Source organism: Urocitellus parryii, chromosome 2, assembly GCF_045843805.1.
Source record: "Urocitellus parryii isolate mUroPar1 chromosome 2, mUroPar1.hap1, whole genome shotgun sequence".
Classification (NCBI taxonomy): domain Eukaryota; kingdom Metazoa; phylum Chordata; class Mammalia; order Rodentia; family Sciuridae; genus Urocitellus; species Urocitellus parryii.
In genome coordinates this window covers 117,986,228-118,006,028 of record NC_135532.1, presented here as the reverse complement: position 1 = coordinate 118,006,028, position 19,801 = coordinate 117,986,228, and positions in this window count along the sequence as shown.

Here is a 19,801-nt window from a genome sequence, read left to right as displayed (position 1 = left end):
AAAAAAAAAAAAAAAAAACGATATTGTAGAATACCGGGTATTTGCCCACAATGCCGTAGAGAGAGACATTGGGCTAATGAATGCCATTCTCAAACCACCATAGAGGGTACTCCATTATCAAAAAACGAACAAGGACCAGGTGTTTATCCATGATATCACGGAGAAAGGCATCGGGCTCCGTGGCCAAAAAATGGACAGGGGGGCCCAATGCTCCAGGGCCTAAAACCACAAATATATGGAGCACTGGAGGAACCCAGCAACCCCTTCAGGGTAGTGCCCAGGACACATTGTCCATCAGATCCCTCATCAGACAAACCAGAGGGAGCGCAGGGTGAGGCAAAGAACCTCACCCCCTTGCTGGTACAAAGACCTCTCCACAGGTGTGGCTGTATACTGGACCGGTAGTCAGTGACGGGTAAGATCCAATTGCAATGGTACCAACCTAAGACAGGAGGCTGATGCCTTGAGGTCAGCTCATCCGATAACGGGTAAGGACCATATGTAGTATTGGACAACCTAAGGCAGGCACGGTCCCTAAGCCACATGCTTGTTGTTTAAACAGAGAGGGGGAGAAGTTGAGAGCCACAGCCGAAGAGGCCCCAGCAAACTTCCAGCTTCCAGCAAACTTCCAGCTGCCGGCTGATGATTGGCTCACAGCGGCCCCAGCAACATCTAGCCGATTGGCTCCTCTGCGGTGATGCTCATTGGGCTGTTTCCCTGCCCTTTCAGACCATGGAGCTGCCCATTGGGGGACTTTTTTGGCCCCACCCATGCGACCCAGCCAATCAGCCTCAAGAGCAGGAGGAGTGGGGGAGGTTGAGAGGCTTGTGGGAAGCCCGTGGTGGCAGTTGGGCTCTGAAGGTTTTTCCTGAGGAGCTGTTTTGTTTGGCGTGTGTGGTTCTAAAAATAAAGTTCATTTCTTTTGACAAGTGGCTTCTGAATTGTGCCCAGCCAGACTGCGGCACACCAGAATTCCGTGTTCATTTAGGGAGCACCTGGAGGAGCATAACTTCTAATTTGGGGTTGTCTTCAGGATAACTATTTTTCCTTCTTGGAAGCCCCTCATTCACCAGGCTTCATACCACATGTACCACTAGACCATAAGCTCACCGTGTCAGGGAATCTGTGTTTTTTTATTTGCAACCATTTCTCAGATGTCTAGAACAGCACCTGGTGCGTTGCAGGACTTGTGCATCATCAGCTGGAGACAGAGATCTTCAGCTTATCTGCTTCTTTTTTCCTGCCATGTTGAATGTGCCAAAAAAACATTCATGGCACAGTTGGCAAATGAATGGGTGAGTTTTACAAACAGGTATGTCTCAGTGTTTCAGGCTTGAGTACTCTACATTTTGCATAAGAAGCAAAACATGAGAAGTAGGTTCTAAGAATAGAGCACAAAGACAAAACATAGGTATTGAATCGCTGCGCTTCTTTTAAATCCCTAATAACTAACTCATTTTGTGTGAAAATGAAAATCGAATCTAAGTTTCTTTTCAATAGTATTTTTTTTTATTTTATGCATTCTTGGAGTTAAATTGTTTTAAGAGTTATACTTTTAAAGATGATTTTGATCAGCAAAAATAAAAGTCAACATATTCTCAAAGATGATTTTGTTTTATATCCCCTATGAGTTTTCATATTTTATCCCTAGGTAAATGATCTCCATGTCTTTTTGTTGTTGTTTTTTTTTTGAAAGTTAATTGAATGATAGAAAAGAGAAATTTCCCATCCCTATTAACACACATCAAGTTTTGAACAATATATGCTATCAAATATTGTAAACTGGTGGCCCCAAAGGAACTCTTTTGTGCCAGATTTGGAATTCCATATATCTGCTCATAAAAGAACATTTAAAACTGACTCAGGGCTTGTTGCCTGCTATCCAAAAAATGTAATCTAAGTGACCTTCATCTGTTTGTCCATAGTAGGAGGATGTTTATGCAATCACTTCAGTTTATTATAATAGTGTTCTTATTTTGAAAAGGCAATAGGAAGTAAAGGAAGTGATAGGAAGTAAAGTAAAGCAATTTTTATTTGCATTTAGAAATTTGTAAAAGAGTGTTGCTAAAAAGAGTTTTTATTAGGAAAAAAATGTCTAAAATTCCTGCCTTTTTATACAGGAGTGAACATAGAAAACTATGTGTTGATACTAAAGTTGAAAATCACAGGTTATATGCATTTTAAATTGCTGCAAAGACATAAAACCAAATCCCTGTCAACAGTGACCAGCTTTTAGCCTGAACTGGTGGTCCCTGCTGGTAAGCTAGTTGGGCACATATTCCTTGGCCAGAAAATTAAAGGGTACAAATAAAATGCCACAAATACGTCATGGCTGCATCTCACAAGAGAGGTGCGATGACCACATCTTTTTCTATTCTTAGATTTTGGGAAACAAAGTTTCAGGATCAAAACATACTGGAGCTAGCTGCACATTTCCAGTCCTGTGCTGTATTTGAAGGAAAGTGGTCTGACCTGTAAATCACACAGGTAGAAAGTATTTGCACCCAAGACACTTCAGCATCTGTGCGTCAGGTAGGAACTTATAATCCCTGTGAAGACAGCTGGACCTAGGTCTGTTTTCTGACTGCCTCAGGGACCCCAGGTGTCTCTGCACAGGGGTAGTTGACCTTGACCCTGCTGACCTCCAAGGTAGGATGATTTATTTCCATTATGAGGGTTGGCCCTGAGTCTCTCAGTTTGGTCAGAGTATCCCTGGCCACTATCCCTGGCCACTAACCCAACACTCGAAGCACCTGTCCTGCCATCTCCTGTGCTCCAGAGTAGCACACGGTACCCAAAGCCCAGGGGGACAGGTCACGTCTCCAGAGAACTTAAGGACACAGATCAACTCTAATACCAACACAGAACCCCAAAGTGATGTTAGGATGGTTTCATACACTTCCAAGACCCCAGAAATACAAACAAAGCATGAACACCAATAGATTAAAACAACCACCCTTAAGCTAGTTAAGTTTCTCTGTTGTACTTTACGTCTTGTTTTTCAGGCACTATTACAAATGGGCACATTTAACTACAGGTGTTTTACTAATATTTTGAGCTTTATTGATGTTTAAGATACCATTTGATAGATGCCATAGGGTTGATAGATAGCATAGGTTTGGCCTGACCCAAGCATCTGAAGGGCAATTTGGCTCAGCCTCTGAGCCCACCTGCTTCAAGTGCCCACCCATGCAGGAAAGTAGGCTTCAACTATGCATTTCTGCAGAGCTTGTCCTACTTCTAGGCGGGATCTGAAGCAGTCAACCACACAGAAACAGAGGAGAACCACAGTCACCAGAGGCCTGGGATGGAAGACATGGGGGACATTGGGCAGAGGGCATCATTGGGGAAACACTGGGGGCAATGGACAAGCAGCAGCCAGGAGCCACGCCAGCCCAAGACCAGGGGGGCAGCCCAGTCTTCTGGGAATCTGGAGAAGCCATTCCAGTGACAACGGGGTACCTTCAGTGAATGCAATAAGCCAGCTGCAGGCCCTGGGGTCAGCAGAGAGTTGAAGAGACCAGGACTGCACCTCATTATCCTCCTGAAAGCCACACTGTTGCAGCCTCTGGTGGAGAGTACACACGTCAGCTCTGGATTAACTCCTCACAAAACAGTCTTAAAACTAGAATCAGGAGACCGGCAGTGTGAACGTTCAATGATCTTACTCTGTTCTCAGATCATTTTAATGGATGGTTACACTAGGACATCGATTCAAAAGGAGGATGGTAGGAAAGGAATGTTCCCAAGAACAAACAGGCAGAGCATTGCACAAAGGCTGGAACTGAGCGTTAGTTTTTCTCCTGTGAACATCTTCTCCAGAATAGTTTCTGTTAGTAGACTGCTAACATTTTTGATTAATTCTTAAGAGCTCTTCATCTATTAAGATGGTGAATATTTATTTATTTATGCTAAATCTGTTCCTCATTCAATCTTTCTTTAAGCAGTTTCTTCCTGAGTTAGTGCTTAAGTTCTTTCTCATGAAATCATTTGGAATTATGCATTTCCTATAATGCTATTTTGACTCATGACTTTTTAATCTACCTGACATCTTTTGTGTATTCCTATGACAGACGTACCATCCAAAAACATAATTTGTTTTCCATTTATTAAAATCTAATATCTGTCAGCAAAATGCTGATGCTCTTTCCTTTGTTCTTTCTTTCCATCCTCCCCCCCTTACTTGTCTATGGGTGGAATACATTTTCATAGAGTGATTTCTAAGTTTTTGTTTTTTTTTCTTTGGTTTTTGTTGTGACATAGAAAATTGGGACATGCATGCTGGGTACCAAAACAAAAAGCCAAGATATGACAAAAAAGTGGGAGTTGATTGTGGAAAGGGAATTCCACGCAGAGCGGGGTCCCTGTGACAATGACGATGACACACTGAGGGTACATTTTAAAACTCTGTAGCAAGCCCATGGTGGGTGACAGAAAAGGAGGAAATGAGAACAGGATAGAGGAACCTGGAGAGGTCAGCAGAGGCCACTCCCAGAGGACTTCAGTCACTTTATGGACATGAGTCTTCATTCCAGGAGCAACTGGAAGGCACTGGGGAGCTGCATGGAAAAGGAATGATGTCATCCAACTTTGATTTGCAGAACATCTTTACTGCTGAGCCCATCGGGAGGTTCTGACAGTGTAAACGTGGGGACCTAGTTAGGAGGCTACTGCAGCAATTGCAGAGGAGGTTTAGGAAGCGGGAGGAGAATAAATAAAATCCGTATGGTTGTATGCTGATATGGACATAGGAGTTTGAAAGAGTCCTGAACCCCCAGGAGCACTCACGAAACCTTCAACCTACGAGCTGTTTCCAAAGAGCGAGGTCCATCCTAGAGTTGGTAAAGCCCTCTAGGCCAAGAGCCGCCTGGGCCTCCTGGCATTCAGATCACTTTTAACTGTGCTGCTCTTTCTCATGGGGGCTGATCCCCGCACCCTGCATCTGCCCAGCTCAGGATCAGCAGACTTTGACTGTGTCAGTCAACAGGAAGCCCGGAGGGACCACGGATGGGTGGGAGAGAGGTCCCCATTTCACAGCACCCAGGTGACTGGGTCTCCTTCCTCCTGGGACTGCAGCCTGGAATGACAAGCTGCCCGGCCCCTGCAGCCCAGCCTGGAGGATGGCTTCTCCCCTGCCACCAGCTCGAGGTTGCCTCCATATTTGATACTTGACCTTCCAGCTGTTCCTAACCTTTGTGTCACCAAATTTAAATCCTTAGAGCGATTTCTGTTTTTCTAGTTGGACTCTGAGCAATACAAACCTCAAATCTGAAACAAATAATTATGTTTAAGATCTACATTGCATGGGAGGCTGGGGCAGGAGGATCACAAGTTCAAAGCAGGCCTCAGCAACTTAGTGAGTACCTCTCAAAATAAAAAAATAAAAATGGGCTGGGGACATGGTTCAGTGGTTAAGCATCCCTGAGTTCAATTCCTAGTACCAAAAAAAAAAAAAAAAAAAAAATACCACCAAAACTATATTACAGATTTGGCTTTCTCTGCCCTTCAGTTTAAGGTACTTTTTACAGCTTAAGAGAAACAGTAGTGCCATAAGTTAAGCACTAAAGCTCTGCCTTTACTTTAGCTCATACATCTTTCTTTTTGGTGGAGGATACCAGGAGTGAACTGGTGCACTTAACTACTAAGCAACAACTGAGCCCTTTACATATTTTTTTAAATTTTATTTTGACACAAGGTCTTGCTAAGTTTCTTTGGGCCTCAGTAAGTTGTTGAGGCTGGCCTTGAACTTGTCACTCTCCTGCCTCAGCCTCACGAGTCACTGGGATTACATGGATGCCCTACTGTACCCAGTTTAAAGTTCTTTCTAAAACATAAGTCTTTTAAAAGAGTCCTTTTTATTTACCAAACCAGTGCAGAGGACAGTTTTGACATCAGACCTAGAATACTATAGCTTTAGGTCTGTCCTTTCTGAGAACCAAGTACAGACAGTAAGCATTATGAACCAAATGGGCTGTCCTACAATTTTTTTTTTCTCTTTCAAACTTACTTTGTATGGGGGTGGGGGTGGGGCAGTGGTACTAGGGATTGAACCCAAGAGCACTTAACCACTGAGCCACATCCCCAATCCTTTATAATTTTTTTATTTTTTTTTTAAATTTTGAGACAGGGTCTCACTAAGTTGCTTAGGGCCTCGGTAAGTTGCTGAGGCTGGCTTTAACTTTTGATCCTCCTGCCTTAGCCTCCTGAGCCCCTGGGATTACAGGCGTATGCCACTGTGCCCAGTTAAACAATATTTATATAAAATAAAAATATATGTTTTCAACCATCAGGCATTTATCATTTATCTTCTCAATAAGAGGCAAAATTGCATAGTTTTTACAATAATGATTTGATTTCATCTTGCTTGTCACAGTAAAAATTTAGAGACTGATATCCAGAGCAGTTGATCAAAATGCAGAAAGTCATCGCAGTAGATTCTAATGCCCCCTTATAACCTGCTTGCCGACACTGATCTATTTTACTTTTGGCATGCTTTAGACCAAATCTTGTGTGTGTGTGTGTGTGTGTGTGTGTGTGTGTGTGTGTGTGTCTCCTTTCTGGTCCACTTATGCCCGCTACTAACTGGACATTCAAAGGAAATGACATATTAGATCATGCAACTGGATGGAAAATAGCAATATTATAATTAAAATATTTCAACATATGGAGGCAAAATGGAATTGTCTAAGAGAATTAACATCACACTGAGAGACTCAGCCTGCCTTTGAAATAGTCTGGCATACTGAGCAGATTGAAGAAGTTTCTGAATCAGCTTTCTAAGTTGCATGCCACCAAAAGCAACTCTGGTTGAATTACTAAAATATATTTTGGAAGGAAATTTGTTCCCTACCATCTTCCATGAACGACGTTTTTAAAACTCGTTCAGTTAGACCAAGATGAACTTGGCCAAACCCCAGTCAGGAAGTATCCCTTCCATGGAAAAAGAGGAACCTACTATTTTGCCTCCGCAACATACTGCTGCTGAAGGGAGATGGACAATGTGGGGTCTGCAGGCCAGGGGACAACAGGGTTGTGCCTTAGCGCAGCCATCCAGTGGCCCTCTCCCCCTTGGGTAAATGCTTATGTCGAGGCATTTGAAGTATGGTGGATGCCTTGTGGGTACAGGTGACCCTGAGGAAGATGGCACCTGGAGGAGCCGCAGGGTGGAGCAGGTGCTTAGGCATGGCATCTCTCCAGACCATCCTGGGCCCCTCAGGCCTGGCCTGAAGCTCATGCTGGAAACGTGAGGAGCAGACAGACAGACTTGCCGGGCCAAGGTGCTGGCCTAGCAGGGGACACCGTGGGTGTCTGTCTGCCTCGGCTGCCGAGGCCGGGTCTCTAGCTCCTGTTGGGGCAGCAGCATTCTCCAGTCTTCAAATACGAATTCAAGATGGTTCTGAAATACCACTCGGCCCTGGGCCTTGTGGGCACCAGAGCAACAGTGTCTGAAGACATCCATGCCCCAGTCTTTACACCTCTGAATGTGCTTCCCGCCCGACCAGGTAGTGTGCAGACATGACAGACTTCAGGACAGGCTCAAAGCTGTGTGGTGTGAGTTCGTGAATCAGGGAAAGATATGACTATGCAAGAAGAAGGTAGGAGAGATGCAAGGAAGCCAGTTTGGAAGTCAAAGGAGGAAATGTGGGCAGCTTCCCGAAACCCAGAGAATCAAGGAAACCCGTCAGCCCTGGAGCCATGAAAGGAGGATGACCTTGCCACCATCCAGACTTTGTCCCATCTTGACTTTAGCCAAGTTCAGACTTCTAGGAAGCAAATTCAGCCACCAAGTTTAAGATAATTTGTTACAACAATGTAACGAGCTGAATCGTGTCCCCTATCCCAAATATACACTCCTACCTCCTAGCTCCTGCAACCTGTTCACGTGAACTTATTTGGAAAAACTATCTTTGTGAATATAAGTAAGGATCTTGGAGGATTATCCCAGTGGGTCTGGAACCCAGGGACATGTCCTTATCTGACACACATGGAAGATGGGCAGCGGAGGGAAGAACGGAGGCCAGGTGAAGCAGGAGGACACTGAGGTCACACAGCCTGAGTAAACCAAGGACGGTTCCCCAGAGGCCTTCAGAAGGATCAGGGCCAGCCACTCCAACTTCCTGCTTCCCAACTCTGGCATTGTAAAAGAATGGGTTTGATGTGTTAAGCCGCTGATCTCACAAGATTCGGGCAATCTTCCTAGAAACGAATACAGGCACATCAGAAACACCTGGGTAGAGCAACACCAGGAACACGGTAAAGCAAGCATCACCTGCCAGTGCTGCAGACCCCTGGCATCACGTGGGAGCTGCCCCAGCAGGGCACAAGCCCTCGCCAGCGCTGCCCCCTCGCACACAGGGGCACCCAGGGGTTCTTGGATGCGTCAGGAGAGGCATTGCTAAGCCACTCTGCCCAGGTGGTTCCTGCCACAGTGACCGTAGCATGGGTGGACCCTGAACATCCCTGGCTGGCTCCTGCAGGGCTCTGTTCCAGGGCCTCTGCCTGTGTTAACTGGTTTACTCTTTGCAAAATTTCTTAGGCAGGTAATAGTCACATTGCCACTTTCCAGATAAAGGAACAGAGTCACAGAGGGTTATGAAACTTTCCAGAGTTAAATTTGAGAATGCAGTCCTTGTCACTATATTATCATTGCCTCTCAGATAGCTGCTTTGAACCCCCAGTAATAACAAGAGTGATAACAGGGAATTTTTACAGGGTACTTAAGTACCAGACGCTGTTCTAACTGCTTTACAAATATTCATATCTTATCGCCAATATAGTGCTCCTTTGTGAAAGGGCTTATTGGCATCCAGTTTGCAGGAGGAGACACTGAAGCACTGAGGTTAAATGACTTGCTAATACCCACAGCAACAAAGGCAGGAGTTGAACTCAAGTCTCCAAAACCACACATGCTTTTAAGCAGGTAGCTGTGATGATGTTCAGGGAAGCTTTGCTTGTACTCTAAGTGTAAAACAAGGTCCGTGAAGTTCTTTTCTTTTCCATTAAAGCTTCAAATTCATCTGCTCTGTAAGTAAGTCTTGATATACCATATTGTTAAGACAGTCCCAACAATAACTGAGAAACTTAGAGAAAGCTAAAAAGCCCTAGGGAATCCATTACCGTCAATCAGTATGCTGCCATGCTCAGGTGATATAACAAGAAATACCACAGAGCAGCTATGGGCAAGGATTTTTTTAATCTAATAGATTAAGCATTGAATCAACAAGTTACTGCAAACCAGTTGTATGACTTACAACAAGTTACTTTGCTTCTAAATGTCTAATTTTTATTTACAAAATAGGAATAATAATACATACATACTTCACAGATTTATGGTGAGGATTAAATGAGAAAATGTATTGTAGGTTCTTATCAGAGTAAATTACAATAAGACTTAGAAATGCCAAGAACAATTTTTTAAAAAATTATTATTGTTAATTGTGTCAGAACATTTTCAGTCATCCACCAGGTCAGGCACGAATCCAGTTACATTGTATGCACCAATTTTCTGTGTTTGTGGAACTGTTGAATGACCTGGAAATGCAAATGTAAATAAAAGTTCTGTTTTCAATAAGCTCACAGTTTAAGGACTTTACTGTTTTTATAAACATCTCAATACCAAGTTTCAACAAGTAGAAACTGACAAAACGATCATTACTTTAATGGTACCAATAGTTTCAACTTTTAAAAGTAATTTCATGCATTTATCCAGAAAATACTTGCATTCCTCCCATGATCGAAGTACTGTGCTGAACACGGTTCACAGCACAGAAGTGACAAAGCACATTCCCTGTCAGAGGTAAGAGATCAACTGGGGATTTAGATAACTGCTCTGGGAGAGGTTTAGGCAAAATCCTGTGAGACAGAAGGAAAACCAGCCCAGTTTTACAACTGGACACTCCATTTGGAAAGTAGAAGTGTTCTACTTGGTCTTGTGACAGTACCATGATGTTGAGTGTGTGGTCTGCTGTGTATGAGAAGGTGTCACAGTGCCACAGAGGCCCTGCAAGTTGGTAGCTCCGGCGGGCAGTGGCTGGGGAGAATGCACAGTGTGTGCCCTGCTCCAGGTGCGAGGCCTTAGATCTAGACCTCGCTGCACCACTCTTACCCTCTGTAAAATAGAAATGGCCCCAACCCAGTGGCCGACATTTGAGCACTCTGCAGACTGTGATATTTTCTGGAAGGCAGTGCTTACAATTCATTTTATATTTATATTTATTTTAAAAAATCAAGATCTGTCTTCTGGAGGACCACCATCAGCAACCCACCTGCTTGGATCAGGGCGGAAGATGCAGCACCCACAAAGGCATTGGTATTGCTTTCCCATGAGCCTCATTCCTGAGAAGAAATTTTAGGATCACAGGTTCTCCCCAGGAAGCTCGATGGACAACAACAGCCCTGCAAGTGTGACTTGTTATTAGGTGGCCTGCTCCACTTCCCAACCTTAATGATAATAACGGTTTATGGAACACCCACCATCTGCCCTGAAGTGTGAACAGTCATATTCCAACTCCTCCATTGGCCCACTTACTCCTCAAAATGGTTTTATGATTTGGACGTTACTACTTCTCCCTGATTTACAGAGGGGGATGCTGAGGAACAGAGAGGGTAACTTACCGACTCTCACACACCAAGTGAATGGCAGAAGTGGGATTTGAACCTGAAGGTCTATCTCAACAACCTGTACTCCCACCCACCTACAATATGATTTTGTTAATAATGTTTCCTTGTTGGGTTCAGCTCTGCTTTATTCTTTCTAATGTTTAGTCTTTGTTATTTCCAGGGATTTGTCACAGATCCACTGAAGTCCTTAAAATCTTAGAATCATAAAATCTTAGATGCCGGGGATTTTTTTACAAATTAGCTGGATGACCAGTCAAATGCAATTTGTAGGTAGAGAATTTCAATTCCATGCCCACATACGGATATTCAAGCATTAAATACTTAAATTCAGAAATCAACTAGCATGTTTAACTGAGAGCTCTCTTATTTCAAGATGAAAATGTCTCAAATCTCTTCCCCATGTCTTCTACAAAACCACCGTATTTTCTATAACTCAGTTTTCTCTACTCCTTTATACAGACATGGCGCTTAGTAGTCACTTTCGAAAACACAGCACTCAGAAGTGCACAAAGCCTTCCAGTGGGGACGTGCCCAAAGTCGAGTGGGATGATCAAATCTCTGGACCACGGAGCTATGATTCTGTGAGTAGTGATTCACCACCGATGGCTCTGTGGCAGGTGTAGATGGCTGTGAGGCTGCCGTGTTAATAATGGAGAGGGCACACTGCTCAGTGACCTGGAAGTGGCCTTCCTCAGCTTCTGTCATTGTTCGAAATCATGTACATGCACCTATACACTCTTTCTCTCTCTTTCTCTCTCTCTCTCTCACACACTCACATACACACACACACACACACACACACACACACACACACACACACACACTTAGGACTTCAAGTTTTCAGAGACCATTCCAGCCTGACGTATTATCATTTTACAATTAAAATAATAACATAGTGCATTTTTGCTCAATAACTCCTTGAACTTCAGCTCCTTTTATAACCCTCTGTTTATAGTTAAGGTGATCCATGACTGATCTCAAAACTCTTGTAGAAGACGGTACGTATCCATTTCCTACTCCTAATTATCTTATTCTCTGTTATTCCTGATTCATCAAGTAACCCCCAAATCATTGTGTTGACTTTCCTGGAGATGTCATTCCTTTTGTACCCCATCTTTGCACTTCTTAATTTGTTAATTGTGTGTACTGGATAAATTGTATTTTCATCTGTGTCTTGGGATCAAACAAGACAATTATTTCTAAACTTCTACCTAGAATTTTGTTGGATTTATACATTCAAGTCATTGAACATCATCTTCTAGAATTTTCTCTTGGGAAATAAAGCCATAATTTATCCTGAACATTCACTTTATTTCATTATTTTACACAGGTTATTGACAATGGTGATGATAATACCTCTGAGGATGTAGTAGCTTGAGATAAAGTCTGCTTGGATGTTGAACTCCTAACTAAGTTAATCTGGGTGGGAGTCACTCACTATTTTACAGCTTTTCCCTCCTCTATTTTCATTGGTTCACGATAGTTGTACACAACGGTGGGATCTGTTGTGAGATAGCCACACTTGCACACACTATAACCATAGGAGTTGGCCAATATCACTCCCCAGTACTATTTCACAGCATCTGTAGTAAATACAAGTAACATGTGAAGGAGAGACTGGCCACTCTCAGGGAAGCAGGACTTTGCCACCACTCCCAGGGGTTCCAGCTGGGCCTGAGAGCTAAAGTGACACAGGATCAACCAAGAGAGAAAAGCTACCAAGGTTTTCCACATACATGGGAGCCCAGTGGGAAAATGAGGACTCAAGAGATTTTGCAAAACCTAATGCTTGTATACTAGGTTTTAAAGAGAAAGTCAATTTTGGAAAAGTGACCACAACCTATGAGGAGACCAAGGGAAACAGGGATGCCTGGGGGAGTTTTATCTCCAGTTTTTAGGAAGGAGGAGGTCAGAGCATTCCTCCTGCACCTACATGCTTCTCAAGCTACAAGCTCAAAATAATCCTTACGCCAAGGTGGCAATATTTAGGGTGGTACATTCTGCCCTGCTCACCGTCTTAATAAGGACTCACAAGATCACATTTATCTCAATGAACTCACCCTGCTCAGGATCTGAACCTTAACCTTGTAGAGCAAGAAACACCCTCAGTCAGCAAATCAAGACTCGCTCCCAGAGCACCAGGTAACCATTAACCAATTTGACAGAGGATGACCTGTGAAATCTGCACTGTCTGCCTCAGGGGAGATCAGACGTGGACAGAAGAGAGAGAAATAATTTCCCGACAATTGAATACAGCCGATCAGTAAGTCAACAGTGAGGTTCTGTAAGAACTTGGAATTGGATTTTTTTTTTTTAAAGGACAATTATACAGCAAAGTTAAAAACAGAATTACAAAATTTTATCAGTGACAAAATGGCTAGTAGGCTAGCAGGACTTGATCTCTTGGATCATCTGAAATATTAATACTGCTGAGTCAGGGGGCTGTATTGAGAAGTGTAAACTTGGGCCTTTGTTTCTCGTTATGGGCTGAAAGCTGAACTCCCTTCCCCCTCCATTAATATGTTAAATCCCTAACCTCTAACATGACTGTATTTGGAGATTGGACCTTTAGAAAGAGAATTAAGGTTAAATGAGGTCTAATAGTGGCTTCCTGAGCCATTTAGACTGGTGCCCCTAGGAAAGGAAGAGATGCCAAAGTGCTCACCAACTCACTCTCTCTGCCTCCCTCTCCCGCTGCATGTGTGCACAGAGAAAAGTCCATGTGAGCACAGTTGGGACACATCTGTCTACCAGTCTCTAGAACTGTGAGAAAATAAAGTTTTGTTGTTTTTGCTGCAGCCTCTGCTATTTTTCCGTGACAGGCAGAGCAGAAAAATACACCAAGCTTTCTCCAACCATCTCAGGGTTTAAGGTCCAGAAGCAGTTACATTTTCCAGCTAGCTCTCTGAGGCCACTGATTTCTGGGATCTGTTTTAACTCTTCCAAACTTTGCCCCCAAATATGATAGTCACTGCATAAGCTCATGTAAGATGAGGCTCTGGCCACTGAGGCCCTTTGTCCCACTTCTCCCCCCAGCTAATATGGCAATTGACACCCTGTCAATCACCGAGATTGCAAATGACAGCTTTAACAAATAGTTTGCTCTTGAACAACTCTTTGGTTCCTTTGGGGCCCACAGCTAGACTATTTTCACATCTTTTTTGCAATGACGTGACGCACGTGCCTGAGGTTAAACCATGAAACAAAAGTGAAATTGACGGGTATGATTTCCAGAGCTGCAAAATCCTCCCACTCACACAGTTTTCCATCCCCTTTTCCTCCCTCAGAGGAAATGGAGACAAACTCCAGAACCCAGGAAAGCAAAGTTTCGTCCCCAGAATCCACGTGGAGAATGTCTCGCTAACTAGGACATAGAGATTGAGCCATTATGTGTGCAAGAAGTGAAATTTTTGTGTGGTGAGTCTCTACCATTTGGAAGTTTTGGAAGTTTTGCTGATACAGGATCAAGTGCTGACTGGTTCAGATAGTGGCCCTGGGAACCTGTGTTCCTGAGTCAGAATCCTGAAACACGTGGCATTGACCTGGCGAGTGATGAGGAAACAGATACCTTAGCTGTAGACTGCTGGCCCCCCCCAGCCCCCTCCCGTTCAGTAACTTGTGCTAGAAGTGTGGTCTGTGGGAAAAAATGTTTCGGGCTGCTAAAATTTCAGTGTGTTTATTTTCACAGCATAATCTAGACACTCTGATTTACATAAATGTTCAGTTGTAAAAATTATATTTTTAACAAGAAAACATTTACAGTGGATATCCTTGCCCCCAAATTCCACTAGAACTGTGAAAATAACCTACATGACACCTGCATTCCCAGAAGGTGTTACTGAAAGAGATGAACCCAGGACCAAAGGTCTGGCACTTTTTTGAGCAAACAGTAAACATTGTAGCAATTCAGTCCATCCCAGGCAACTGCAGGACATGGACAGTGCATGGTCGGTTTACCTGCTTAGCTACCTTGGTTACAAGGAGAACCACTCAGTATCCCCAAACATTAACTAAGCCTTGCAACACGCTCTGCAAGATTGTTTTGCTATGATCAATTCCCATGGTAGGCTGCTTCCCTTCACAGACCAGTGGAAACAGAACGTGATCAATAGCCCCAATACATATACTTTTAAAACCCCCACAGTGATTTACCAAATGATAATGTGACATTTTACCATGATAGGAAGAAGATTATTTTTAAAAATAATCTTATTATTTTTTAAAATAATCTTGTTGCTGTGATCAAGACACCTGACAAGAACAACTTAATGGAGGAGGAACATTTATTTGGGACTGGTGGTTTCAGAGATTCAGTCCATGGTCAGTACCTTCATTGCTCTGGGCCCATGATAATGGAGCACGGTGGCAGAAGGACGTCATGGAGGACAGCTGTTCAGTTCATTGCAAGCAGGAAGCACAGGGGAGGGGGAAGCTAGGTGCACAAGGTATAACCACAAGGGCATCCAGAAACCCACTTCCTCCAGGCACACCCAGCTGCCTACAGATCCATCTGATGGCTCGATCCAGTGCCTAAATGACAGCTCTCAAGAGCCAATCATTGCACCTACTGTGCGAATACAGGAGTTTTTGGAGGATACCCCAGACCTAACCTGTAAAAGAGGCACTGGTCAAATATTTGTTGGGATGAGGTGAAACTTATTCCTGTTTCTGTCCTGACATAACAATATTGGGCAGGCCAACATGTATATATCCTAGAACTAAGCAAGAGACTTATTTTTTGTGTAGAAAATAGGGGGCTCTTTCTAGACAGGATACAAAACACAATGGATAAAGTTGACAAAATAATATCTACATTGAGGATATATGTATGTGTATTATGTACATATATACATACTCAAGGTCAAAAGACAAAATAAAAAACAAAGCTTGCAAAACACACACACATATAAAATATATTATTACTTAAGAAGTTTCAAGCTGGGTGTGGTGGTGCATGCCTAAAATTCCAGCAACTTGGGAGGCTGAGGAAGATGGCTTTCAAGTTCAAAGCCAGCCTGGGAAATTTACTGAGTCTCTGTCTCAAAATAAAAAAAATAAAAATAAACAGGGCTTGGAATGTAGCTCAGGCATAGAGCATTCCTGGGTTCAATCACCAGTGCAAAAAAAAAAGTTTTAAAAATCATTACAAAAAATCAATAGCAAATAAAAATGAGTCCAGACACAAGAGGCATTTGCAGAACTACTATGGAAAACAGGCAACACGTGAAACAGGCTCAGCCCTCATTATAACTAAAACACTTAAAACTCCAGTGAATCAGACTGTGCAAGTCAAAATGCTTTGGGATGGTATGGGGAGAGACACAGTCTTGCATGGTAATTTAAAACCAGGTAAGCCTTTGGGAAGCCTTACTGATAAGGCTTAGCACAGCAGGTCTGCAGGGCAGCCCTCCCTGCACAACACTGAGTAGAAGTGGCCAGAGAAAAACACTTGGCACCTGATTTTAGTTAAAAGACATCCCATCTTTTACCTGTAAATACATGTTACCTGTGAATTTTTCATAGATCTCCTTTATCAGAGTGAAACAAATTCCCTTGTATGCATAATCTGTTGAATACTTTTATGATAAAACAGAGTTTAAATTTTGTTGAGTGCTTTTCCTGAATCTATGATCACATGAAAATTTTAATTATGTTATATTTAATTAAATTTTTTAATTCTTTTTAGTTCTGTGCACCATGCAGGGTAGGAGGAGCCTCCAGCCTCCCCCAGCATTGAACCTCTGCCCCTGGGTGAAGCTGGGTGGAGTCGGTAGAGTGTGTGGGACAGAGGGAGCCCCCACCTCTCCACCACACTCACTATGAAGTTGGCCTCTGTGGTTTAGAGGTAGAGGGTATGGTTCAGCTAGGGGAGTGGTTTTCCTAGGCAGCCAATCACAGGAACATGGAGAGCAGTAGGGAACTTCCCTCTGCTGAGCTGGGGTGGGACAGGCAGGGGAGAGGACTGGACCACAGCACCTAATGTAGGAAAACGCCAGCCTTGGGACTCTGCCTTGGAATCACTGCCCCACATCACTTTAGCAATAAATATTGATACATGTGTGACTCCCTTCCCACCAAATTGAGCTCCTTAAGGACTTGTTCACCTAGGGATCCCACTAGAGGCCCAAATGCAACAAGTGAGGAAGAATGTTGCTGTGAATAACTGAAATCTCTAGAATTTTCAAAGAATACATTTGTCCCACAAAGCATCTTTGATGGCCCTGAAAAGAAGTGTTTTACTTCCAGCCATGAAAATGAGCCTACGTAGATGAAATGTTTGAAGAATACATAAAGCAGCCTTGTTATTCAATGCCATAGGGAAAGGAGCCACAGAAACGTAAAGATATTGTACACAATGTGGAAAGTCGGCCAGTTCCGAAGAGGAGCTTCAGGCCACAGTGCTCCCGTCCTACCTGTAGAACACAGCTGTCCTGGTGCATAAAATCAGCAAGTAATGGATCCATATCTACTTCAATTGACTTCACTGCCCAAGACACTTCCATTAAGCTCAGAGCCACTGCTGATGTCTTTCAGAACAGGAACAATTACTTGTGCAAAATTGCCCCAGAATAAAGCTATTAAGGTCTGTCTTGCCAGGTTAGTATTAAGTTTGCTGATCTGCATGTATAAGGCTTTGTAATCTTTCAAAAATAAAGAAAAGATAGTCTTGACCCAGAAATAAATACCTTTGCAGAGGAATTATAAAAGAGAGCATGAGAATTTTTTTAGAAAAAACTATCCTTTCTATGGATTCTTATTGAATAATAAACGTTTTTAAAATAATTTTAAAGTCAAATTTTATCTCTTTTGATAAAATTTGAGGAAAAGAACTTGGTATTAAATCTTATAACTCATCTAATCTAAGATGTTGTGAAGGGGATAAATGAAGGAAATATAACTGGAAGATAATATAACTGAATCAAATCCAGAAAACCAGTATTGGAGCCCACATAACTGGAAGGTATAAATTCCATTTGGTAAGACCATTTTTACCCTGTGTCCATGTGATGCTGTTTTGTTTATTATCTATTTATTCTATTCATTTCTTCATTATTTGTGGAATACCTACCTAGGGTCAGACACAGTGATAGGTTGAGGGGATAGGTAAGGAACAAGTAAATTCTTTTTTTCTTTTAAACTGTACTGGGGATTGAACTTAGGGGTGCTCTACCACTGAGCCTCTTCCCCAGCCCTTCTATTTTGTTTTTTATTTTAAGTCAGAGTCTCATTAAGTGGCTGAGGCTGGCCTCAAACTTGTGATCCTCCTGCCTCAGCCTCCTGAGTCACTGCGATTGCAGGCATGCGTCACTGCCCGGATACAGAAAAAATGAATTCTTGCTTTCATGGAGTTGATATTCCTGTAGGAAGATACAGATAATCAACAAAGAGCAAGAAAAGATATGCCAGGTATAAGGCTGTAGGCAAGACGGGAAAGAGAGAGAGGGAGGGCTTGAGATAGGGAGTTATTTAAATACAAATTATTGTGACCCCTTTGAAATGAGTGAAGCTGACACTCCCCTCTGGGCCTTCTCTCCAGTCTCTCCTCCCTTCCCTTCCCTCACTGCGGTTGTAGTTATCACCATTATGCAGGGGAGTTTCACATAATATATTTATTTATTGTGTTTTTCCAACTTTTTCCAAGAAGGACATTCAGCTGTGTTTTTAAATGATATTATCAGAAGATAAACATTGTGAGGAAATTTGCATAAAAGGAAAATGAAATGTGGTAAAGCAAGACGGAAGCATGCCGAGAAGTCCTGGCTTTGACCAGAATCCAGTCCCAGCTTTCTAGCAGACAGCGGGGGAAGTCAGCTCTGAGAGGGAAATACCACGGGGGCATCACTTTCGAGGTGTCTTGTGACTGACTGTGTGGGTCACCCTGGAGGGACATGGCAAAGCAGGCAGCAGCAACCTCCGAAGCACCCTGCTTCCCTGAGGAGCTGATCACTGAAGGAACCTGGGTGTGACATGCAAGCCTAAGCTCCTGGGGGTCACCATCACACCCAGGGGCCACCACACACCTAGGAAAGTGTTGCAAATAATAACTGCAGAGAAGAGAATTCACTGTGAGCTGATATCTAAAAATAATGTTTTGGAAGGATAACCTAATTTAAATATTGATCTGCTAAAACTGGGGATATAAGTGTGGGGGGGGAAGGCTATACAAGATCCAGTCACCAGGAAAGCAGCATAGAGTGTTGTCGGATGCCAACAGCCCCTGCCTTGGAGAGGGTGGGGAGTCACCCTGGCTTTGCAGGAGCTCCATCGTGCGCAGTAGTGGAAGAGAACACGGGGTCAGGTGGGAAATGCTTAGTTCTCAGCCTTTAAGCTTTCACCTACAGATTTAATTCCTTAAACTTCAGGTCCTGACCTGGGGTACACTGAGATAGTTCAAGAAGGGTGTGGATCTCTGGAGTTGTTTATGACTGCAAATGAATGGGCACAGGGGACTTTGCTGGGGAAAATGTCGGGCTCTTTCCGAGTTTTCTGAAAGGGATCATAACACCCTCACGCCAACAGCCAAAGGTCATCAGAAGGTATGCAACATCACCCTTCATCACCAGTTAGCCAAAGATGCTCTTTAGTCTGAGGAATGTCACTAGGCTTTAGCTGAACACTTTAGGGCCAAAGCATGGAGTGTTCTCCACTTCTGGCTAGTGGTGCACACCCATAACCCTACGACTCAGTAGCTCAGTGGTAAAGTGCCCCTGGGGTTCAATCCCTGGTGCTAAATATATATATATATATATATATATATATATATATATATATATATATATAATATATTTATATATTTTTAATAATTATCAATAAATATATAAGATATATAAATATATGAATATATAAATATTCATATATTCTTCTTAATATATAAAACATTAACATATTAATACAAAATATGTTAATATATAAACATGCATATCTTTTTATATATATATTATATATAAATATATAAAAATTCTCCAGTTCTGATAAGCAAAATGACTAAATCATAAAACTATGTTAAGAAAATGAGCTTGGAAATCTTAATTTGGTGATGAACAGAAAGCACCTGGAGTTTTTCATTTGCCCATATGAAATCAAAGCCGAAATCCTAAAACATGGGCAGGCAGAATCACCCCTCCCATCCCTTCTTCCACTCAGCTTGTTCTCCTAACTGGACGATTCAGGGCTCTATGAA